Genomic DNA, 9,009 nt, shown 5'->3' on the forward strand with positions numbered 1-9,009 from the left:
GGTCTGGGCTGGGGATTCGAACCCGCCACCTTAGGTGTACGTGGCTGAGCTGGGCCTATTGAGTTTTAATAGTATAAATAAGATGCACTATTAAAATTAATTCTACCTATTTCTTTTTACTTTTTTTTTTTTTGAGACAGAGTCTTACTAGGTTGCCCTCCGTAGAGTGCTGTGGCATCACAGCTCACAGCAACCTCCAACTCTTGGGCTTAAGTGATTCTCTTGCTTCAGTTTCTTTTTACTTTTTAAATGTAGCTTCTGAAATTTTTTTAAGATGGCTCACATAAGATTCCCATTGGACAACACTGCCTTAGATTTTCACCATTACAGTTAGTAACCTGAGTCAGGAGTAAGAGCATTAGACTTTATTTCTATCATCTTGGGATATCTTGGACTTACAATTTATTTATGTATTTTTGTAAGAGTCTCCCTCTGTTGCCCTAGACTAGAGTGCTGTGGCCTCAATGATGGCGATCCTCCTGCTGATCCAAGAAGCTGGAATTACAAGCTTTCAGCATGATGCCCAGCTGCTTTTTCTATTTTTAGTAGAGATGGGAATGGTCTTACTCCTGCTCAGGCTTGTCTCATGAACTCCTGGCCTCAAGCAATCCTCCACATTTACTTTAGAAGAGGATAAAAAAATGTAGAACTTTTACAAGTATGTTTAACAAAATGAAGAGTGTGAAACTAATGTGCCCCAAAGTAGCACATGTGCATCTCAAATCCTTTCACTTCTCTCCATCTTTATCACCATAATTGTAGTCCAAGCCACCTCATCTCTTGCCTGGACTAATATAATAGTCTTTTAACAGGTGGAAGAGATCTCTGATGCCCATCCATGATTTTTTGTCTTTGTCATTTCAGTCCTGGCTGGCTAGACTTCCTTCTGCTGGAAACTGGTTTTTCTTTTTATCCAGAAAAGCTTTCTCTAGCCACAGGATCTACTCTGTTCATGTGGCAGAGGAAGTACCAAGAAATTATCCCTGAGCATCCCTCAAACAATGACTGACGGGAGTTGATGTATAAATATCCCAGCTCTCTACACCTTAAGTTGGGTAACCCAGGATGTAGGCTCTACAGAGAGTTCCTCATGGAATTAAGCTTTAGTTCCCTACCACTGTAACTTGTTTAATAATTTACCCTTTGTTGTTCCTGCTTTCCCCTCTCCCTTCCCCATCCCTTATCGCAGTGGTTCTCAACATTCATAATGCTGGGACGTATTTTCAATGTTACAAAGGGGTCGCAACTCACAGGTTGAGAACCGCTGCTTTATCGGGTTTCCTGGAATCATTTAGCAAATAAGCTGCTTGCCCTAGAATTGTTGTCTCAGGGCTGGCTTCTGGGGGAACCCAAAACTGAAGTCTTAATGAGTCTTACCACTTCCACGCTTATCCCTCACCAATCCATTTTTCACCTCAAAAACCAGGCTATCTTTTTCAACTATCACTATAACCATATCACTCTCTTTTTAGACAGAGTCTCGCCTGGTCACCTGGCTAGAGTATAGTACATAGCTGACTGCAACCTCAAACTCCTGGATTTAACCAATCCTGCCTCAGCCTCCTGAGTAGCTGGGATGACAGGTGCCCACCACCATGGATGGCTTATTTTTCTATTTTTAGTAGTGAAGGGGTCACACTCTTGCTCAGGCTGGTCTCAAACTCCTAAGTTCAAGGAATCCTCCCACCTTGGCCACCCAGAGTGCTAGGCTTACAGGTGTGTGCCACCATGTGCCTTATCACTTCTTAATTAAAACTCTGCAGTGATTTGCCTCTGCTCTTATGCTAAAGACCATAGTTTCTAAAGACCATAGTTTCATGTTTCCTGATGTCCATTCTGGTGACTGCTTTGCCTCCTGAATTCCTTTGCTACTCTAGAGATTTTACCATCACCCAGAATTGCTGCCCCTCAAAACCTGTAAAATCTGGTATTTCTCACCTGACCATAGCATAGTCTGCTATGCTTATATAAGCACCACTACTCTTATATAAGCACCACCACTGCCTGCGCTGAGACTGCCAGTCAGTTTCTCAAGCCCTTCCTTCCTCTCCATCTGGTAAACTCATCGTGGCTTTGCTCAATCCCTATTCAACCTAAATACACCCCCAGTAACATCTCTTCTACTGCTCTCTGGTCAGCACTCTCAACTGGGCAGGCCTCTTCTCTTGGTGGTATTAGCTTGGCAACTGTCAACCCTGAATAATTTTCATAATCTGCTTCTGCTCCTATACCCAGGCTAGAAGCAAATGTAAAAGGGTAAGCAGCTCAGAATTTAAAATTTCCATGATGAGTTATTTCCCCCCTTCCCAGGATAGGAAGCACAAAAGTGGTCCCTAATCTCAAACAGACCCTTAATACCTCTCAATTATGTTTTATATTTCCTTACTTTCATAGGAATTTCTAAACCTTCATCACTCTCTAACATCCTGTGTCTGTTTACTCTCAGCAAATTACCTCGGGTCCAAATTTACATAGAAACAAATCTATCCAAAGCTTTAACTCTTTTGCCCCTATACAAAGCCTGCCTTCTCCACTTGTTTTCCGAAGTTAAGCTCTATCTCTCCTGGGACCGGTCCTAGATCCAAGTCCTTTCATAATCAAGGTCTAGGCCAAATTTCAAGCCTGGCCTTCTGCCTCTTCTCAGGTACATCCCGCCTGCAATTCTGGGAACGCTGTCCAAACCTGGAGAGGATCGGGGCCCAGAGTGGTGGATCATATCCAATGAAAGCACCTGCTGGGAGCAGAGCCCAGCAGAGTCTCCTGAGCAAAGCCGAACTCCTGTTTCCAAGGCTGCTATCATAACAAGAACCCTGCCAAGGAGGAGACCCAAGCCATAAATCTTGAAGTTACAAAGTCATGAGCCAAAGATTTCAATAAAGAGCAAGAACAGACAGGAGGCAGAAAGGGGACAACGCAGAGGAAACAGACATGGAGCAAGTTTTGAGTTGGGCCCAGGGAACTCCTGGTTCTCTTGATCACCTCACGCTCCTGTGTGTCATTTCATTCCCACTAAATGTCACCTATAGAGAGGGCTTTCGAGGCTGCTCCATCTAAAGTAGCCACTTAGTGGCTCATCACATTCCTATGTTTTAAGGCTCTATGTAGCAATGTAGTACTAGCTGATATTTCTTTTCTTTATGTGTTTACTTAATGTTTTGGTTTGGGGGGGAGGGGGAGCCCATCTCTTGCCACTAGAATGTAAGTTCCATGAGAAAACAACTCTTCTCATTTATTCTGTACCCCCAGCTCAAGGATTTACTCCACCCTGTCAGGCTTACTGGTATTCTCTGCTTTAACTACACAATACTAATTAATATTAGCTATCATTTTTAATACTTATTATATGCCAGTATCTGTGGAAAGCCTTTACCTGAAGGAGTTTGGGTCGTAATTCCAAAAGACACAATTTTGAAGGCATAATCCCTATACACTGAAATCCTGAAAGATGAAAAAATCGCTGGCTGGGTGCAGTGGCTCAACGTCTGTAATCCTGGCACTCTGGGAGGCCAAGGCAGGAGGATCACTTGGAGTGATCCAAGTGAACTCACTCAAGACGAGCCTGAACAGAAACCTTTTCTCTACTAAAAATAGGAAAATTTGGCTTGGCACTTGTAGGACAGTGTTTACAGCGCCAGCCACGTATACTGAGGGTGGCGGGTTCCAACCCAGCCCAGACCAGCTAAACAACAATGACAACTGCAACAAAACAAATAGCCGGGCGTTGTGGTGGGAGCCTGTAGTCCCAGCTACTTGGGAGGCTGAGGCAAGAGAATCACTTAAGCACAAGAGTTTGAGGTTTCTATGAGCTGTGACACTGCAGCACTCTACCAAAGGTGACATAGTGAAACTATGTCTCAAAATAAATAAATAAATAAATAAATAAAAATAGAGGGCAGCATCTGTGGCTCAGTGGGTAGGGTACTGGCCCCATATACTGAGGGTGGCAGGTTCAAACCCAGCCACGGCCAAACTGCAACAAAAAATAGCTGGGCGTTGTGGCAGGCACCTGTAGTCCCAGCTACTCTGGAGGCTGAGACAAGAGAATCGCCTAAGCCCAAGAGTTGGAGGTTGCTGTAAGCTGTATGTGGCCGGCACTCTACCCAGGCGATAGCTTTGAGGCTCTGTCTCAAAAAAAGAAAAAAAACTCCTGGAATTTCATCAGCTGGAAGGAATGCCACAAAGCACGAATAACATGTTTTTAAATTGAAGTTTTCATCTTTGCCATATCACATGGCCAATTCATACATCTGAATTTTCTGATAAATCCATTGGGCTGAATGGGAAAAAATAAATTTTGTTGATCACACCTTAAAATTCACTTTTGGAAGCCTTGCTCACACCCAATTCCAAATTGTCCTTATGGTTTGGGGATTCTTTTTTTTTTTTTTTGAGACAGAGCCTCAAGCTGTCCCCCTGGGTAGAGTGCTGTGGCATCACTCACAGCAATCTCCAACTCCTGGGCTCAAGCGAGTCTCCTGCCTCCGCCTCCCAAGTAGCTGGGATTACAGGCACCTGCCGCAATGCTTGGCAATTTTTTTGGTTGCAGCCATCATTGCTGTTTGGCGGGTCCGGGCTGGATTTGAACCCGCCACCTTAGGTGTATGTGGCTGGCGCCTTAGCCACTTGAGCCACAGGTGCCGAGCCATGATTTGGGGATTCAATAAAACGTTATAAATTTTTGACTTTAGGGATTTTGAGCTTTCAAGACTTTTACCTTCTGGGATTTCAACATTTAGGATTATAGCCTTCAGGGTTGCGTCTTTTAGGATTATGATCTGCACCTACAGTGTCTTACTTAAGCCCCACAAGGATACATCAAGAGACGTGCTGTTATTGTTGTTTTTTTTAACACTTACAAATGAGGAATCTGAAACTTAGTGAAGTCATTATATATGAGGTAAATAGCAGAGTTTAGATATAAATCTAGGGTTTCCTTTTTATCCTATACTGTGTTGTGTGATCAATAGAGTGTCCACAAGTAGTGCATCAATATTTTTAGCGCACATTATTTCTGCTCCAACTCCTTTTGAAACTAGTAATGACATCGAGAACAATTGCTTTTCTTTTCTTTTTCTTTTTTTTTTTTTTTAAGCGGCAGAGTCTCACCACAGTCCCTCAGTAGAGTGCTGTAGTGTCACAGCTCACAGCGACCTCCAACTCCTGGGCTTAGGCAATTCTCTTGCCTCAGTCTCCCCAGTAGCTGGAACTATAGGTGCCCACCACAACACCTGGCTATTTTTTTATTGCAATTTGGCCGGGACTGGGTTCGAACCTGCCACCTTCAGTATATGGTGCTGGCAGCACCTTACCCGCTGAGCTACAGGTGCCACCCAAGAACAATTTCTTAAATATCTCTAAGTATCTTAGTCGCTTCACCTATAGAATGGGAGTAAAATGAAATTAACTAACTGTCTGATCTCTTTCTATTTTAAAATTATAAGCATCTATGACTTCCCAGTCTTTCTCTTTTTTGTTTATTTTGGTTTGTTATGAGGGCACATTCCATTAAGTTACATTGTTTGTGTTTGTAAGGTAAAGTCCAAGTTGAAGTTGAGTTGTTCACCCAAGAGGTGTGCCATATACCTCTACATTGTACTCATTAGGTGGGAACTTACTGACCCCCTTCTCTCTGCCTCTTCCCCACTTCTTGAATTTAATTGTGTTTTTCTGACCTGTATTTGTTCATCTGCTAAGTTTCAATTTGGTATTGAGTACAGGAGATGCTTGCTTTTCCATTCTTCAGATACTTTACTGAGAAGAATGTTCTCTAAATCCATCCAGGTAAGAGTTCCTAGTCTTTTCAGCTTTTGATTAAGTAATAGTATCTGCTTCAGCATTTCTGTGTATTTCATACAGTGCTTATATCAGAACAACATAAAACAATTTCGATTTCCATAAGTTCTCTTCTTGAAACCACCTGACTTAACTGAATAGAGCCATTTCACCAAAGCCACATAAGCAGTGTTGCTTCCTCAAACAGAGTTGGTATGTTCTTTAACAGCTAATACCACTGGTTTAATTACCTGTGGGAAGAAAGTAGTCACGAATGAGAATATTAACTCTTCCAAGAGTGCTAGGGAAAAACTAAATTTTAGGCTACCTAATGGTAGCATTACCCCTAGTGCATGTTTGGAGAGAGGGGGGTTAAGTACTAGTATCTATTATATTTGTCATTTATGAATTTGACTGATTGCAGAATTAAGAAATACAGAATGAGTGACAGAGGAGAAAGCACCTGCTTCAAATCCCTTTTTTACTTATGAGGTAGCATAAGAAGCAGCCCTTGGCTTTTGTCTTGGTGAAAACCTATTATAATTCACTTAACTTCTCTGTGGCTCAGTTTACTAATCTTCAGAATTAATGTGTTTGGACCAAATAATATCTCAGATTGCTTCTGGTTCTGTGAATTAACCCAAAAATATGAAAAAAATGGCAATGAATCCCTTTTAAAATGCAGAGGCAAGTTTGAAAACTCATCCTTAACCTGCAAAAATCAGTTCTTAGGTTGAAGATCACAGCCACAAATGAATTAAGAACTCAATTTTAAGCCTAATTTTAGCGAGGCTACAGTCTAGCAGTGAAAGCTTTAAAATTCTGAGCCTAACACAGACTGGGTAATGGTTTTGATTCCCAGGCTCTTCACCACTGGAGCTACACAGCAGTCGTGATGTATTTTCTCCTCTGGTGATGAAGAGATGAAGAGGAAAGCAAGCAGGAAAGAAATTGGGGCACTGAGGTCAGCACAGAGGTAGACCCAAAAAAAAGTTTCAGAGATGAATTAGAAGAAAATAGGAAATGTAGGACTCGGGGGGTAATGGTTTAAATGCATTATCTGCCTGGTAGGATTTCTCATAATGAGATCATATTTTAGGATGTGGCAACCAATTCTGTTTTTCCAACCATTCTCAACGATTGTACAAATGCAGATCATTCTGCCTGTCAGTCTTCATCTTTCCAAATGAGATAACAGCTAAACTTTTGGCCTGTCCTCATGCACTCCATTTTAATGTGATAGTTAGTGCTTAAGGGTTTTTTCCCTAATCATTTTCTCTCAGCAAGAATAGGTAGCTCATTTCCAGATTCTCTTTTTGCCCTTGCTTGGTATCTACCATCTCCTCGTGCACCCAATACCATTCCTCCATATGCTAATGAAGACCCTAGAATTGAGGCAGAGTGGAAGGCTAGTGGGATGACCAAATATTTCAATCTATGTTTTAATACCTGCATGGAGTGACTTAAGTGTTTTTTTAAAATCTTCTTTCAAAATGGAGAAATGATTTGAGGAAGTACTCTCCCTCTCCTTCTACATCTGTAGCGGTGCCTTCCACAGAAAAAGGAAGAGCAAAAGACCTCACCGGATATTTAAAGGGTGGGTTCAAGCCCATAGAGTAGCATCAGCAAGAAGAAAGGCAATGAAATGAAGGCAGAGTGTCACTGATTTTACCCTCTGTTCCTAGAGAAAAGCTTGATGGCATTGACTCATTTTGGCCGGCCGGAAGCCATCTGACATGAAGATACTGCTCCAAGGTAAGATTCCCTGGGCTAGCAGATTCATTTTCTGGTGCTATCATCTGAACCACTCTCTAGGCTTATTCCAGATCAGCTTCCTGAGAAGTCTGTGCCTTCCCCACCAAACAGCACCTCTGTGTCTCCAAGTGGAGGTTTTTACTTTGACTTTGATCAAGTTCTACATTACCATCAAGGGTCCTTCTAGAACTCAGCCACACAATTAAAAGAAAAATATTCCCTAAAATTCAGGTACCCAGTTTCACATTTACATATACTCATAGGGACCACACACACATCTACATAACACCACACATACACATATTCCACAGAAGAACATACAAAGTCCACAGGCACACAGACACCACACACAAAAATTCACACAAATATACCACAGATACACAGAGCACAGACACTCACACAAGTGTACACAACTCTACACACATACCACCATGGATAAAAACCCACACCACATAGACATGTAGAGAATGTATGCCCACACCCAGATGTAAACACACCACAGATGCACAGAGCAACCACACACACACAGACACACGCATATACTATACACACACAGGGCTGGAAATTCTCCAGAGGATTTTGTTACACCTGGTCTACTATAACTCCAAGAACTATCCACTGTCCACCGTATTCATCATCTCATTCACATCTCCCTCCCCCTACTGGTCTTTTCTCATCTCATTCACACCTCCCCCTCCTGGTCTCTTCTCTTTGCCCCACTCCATCCCAAATAGAGAACAGAAGCTCTTTTCCTTTGATTCACCACAACCACCACCATGCATGACAACTATGGGTTAGGGAAGGGACATTACATTGTATCAAAGCATAGCAAATGGATTCTAATTGCATATTAGACATTGCTGTGTCCTTTCTGCTGCTTAGAATATCTCATTGACCCTTTCTCTTCTTCAGGCCTCCTAACCTCCTGCCCAGGTTTTCCTGTGCCTTCTCTCTTAAAACCATCCTCACTCCTCCTCCCTCTTTGCGGGTCCCATGCCCATCACATAGCATCTTTCTCAATTCTCACTCCTTCACTCACTGTTGCCTATCCATTCTGTACTATTCAGCCTCCAGCTTTTACTCCCAGTCTACTAAGGCATTTCCTGAAGAATCTTCTTCTACTTTGGAGAAAAATTTTGCAATTCTCTTAAAAGGCAGAATTAACTCTCTTACAAGGCATGATGGGAGTCATTGACGGGTAAGGATTTAACTTGGGCGAGGTGGCTCACACCTGTAATCCTAGTATTCTGGGAGGCCAAGGCCAGTGGATGGCTTGAGCTCACAAGTTTGAGACTAGCTTGAGCAAGAGCAAGATCCCGTCTCTAAAAATAGCCAGATGTTGTGGCAGGTGCCTATAGTCCCGGCCACTTGGGAGGCGGAGACAAGAGAATCTCTTGAGCCCAAGAGTTGGAAGTTGTTGTGAGCTATGAATCCACAGCACACTACTCAGGGTGACAAAGTGAGACTCTGTCTCAAAAAAAA

This window comes from Otolemur garnettii, unplaced genomic scaffold (genome assembly GCF_000181295.1).
Source record: "Otolemur garnettii isolate 467f Iridium unplaced genomic scaffold, OtoGar3 scaffold00052, whole genome shotgun sequence".
NCBI classification, from domain to species: domain Eukaryota; kingdom Metazoa; phylum Chordata; class Mammalia; order Primates; family Galagidae; genus Otolemur; species Otolemur garnettii.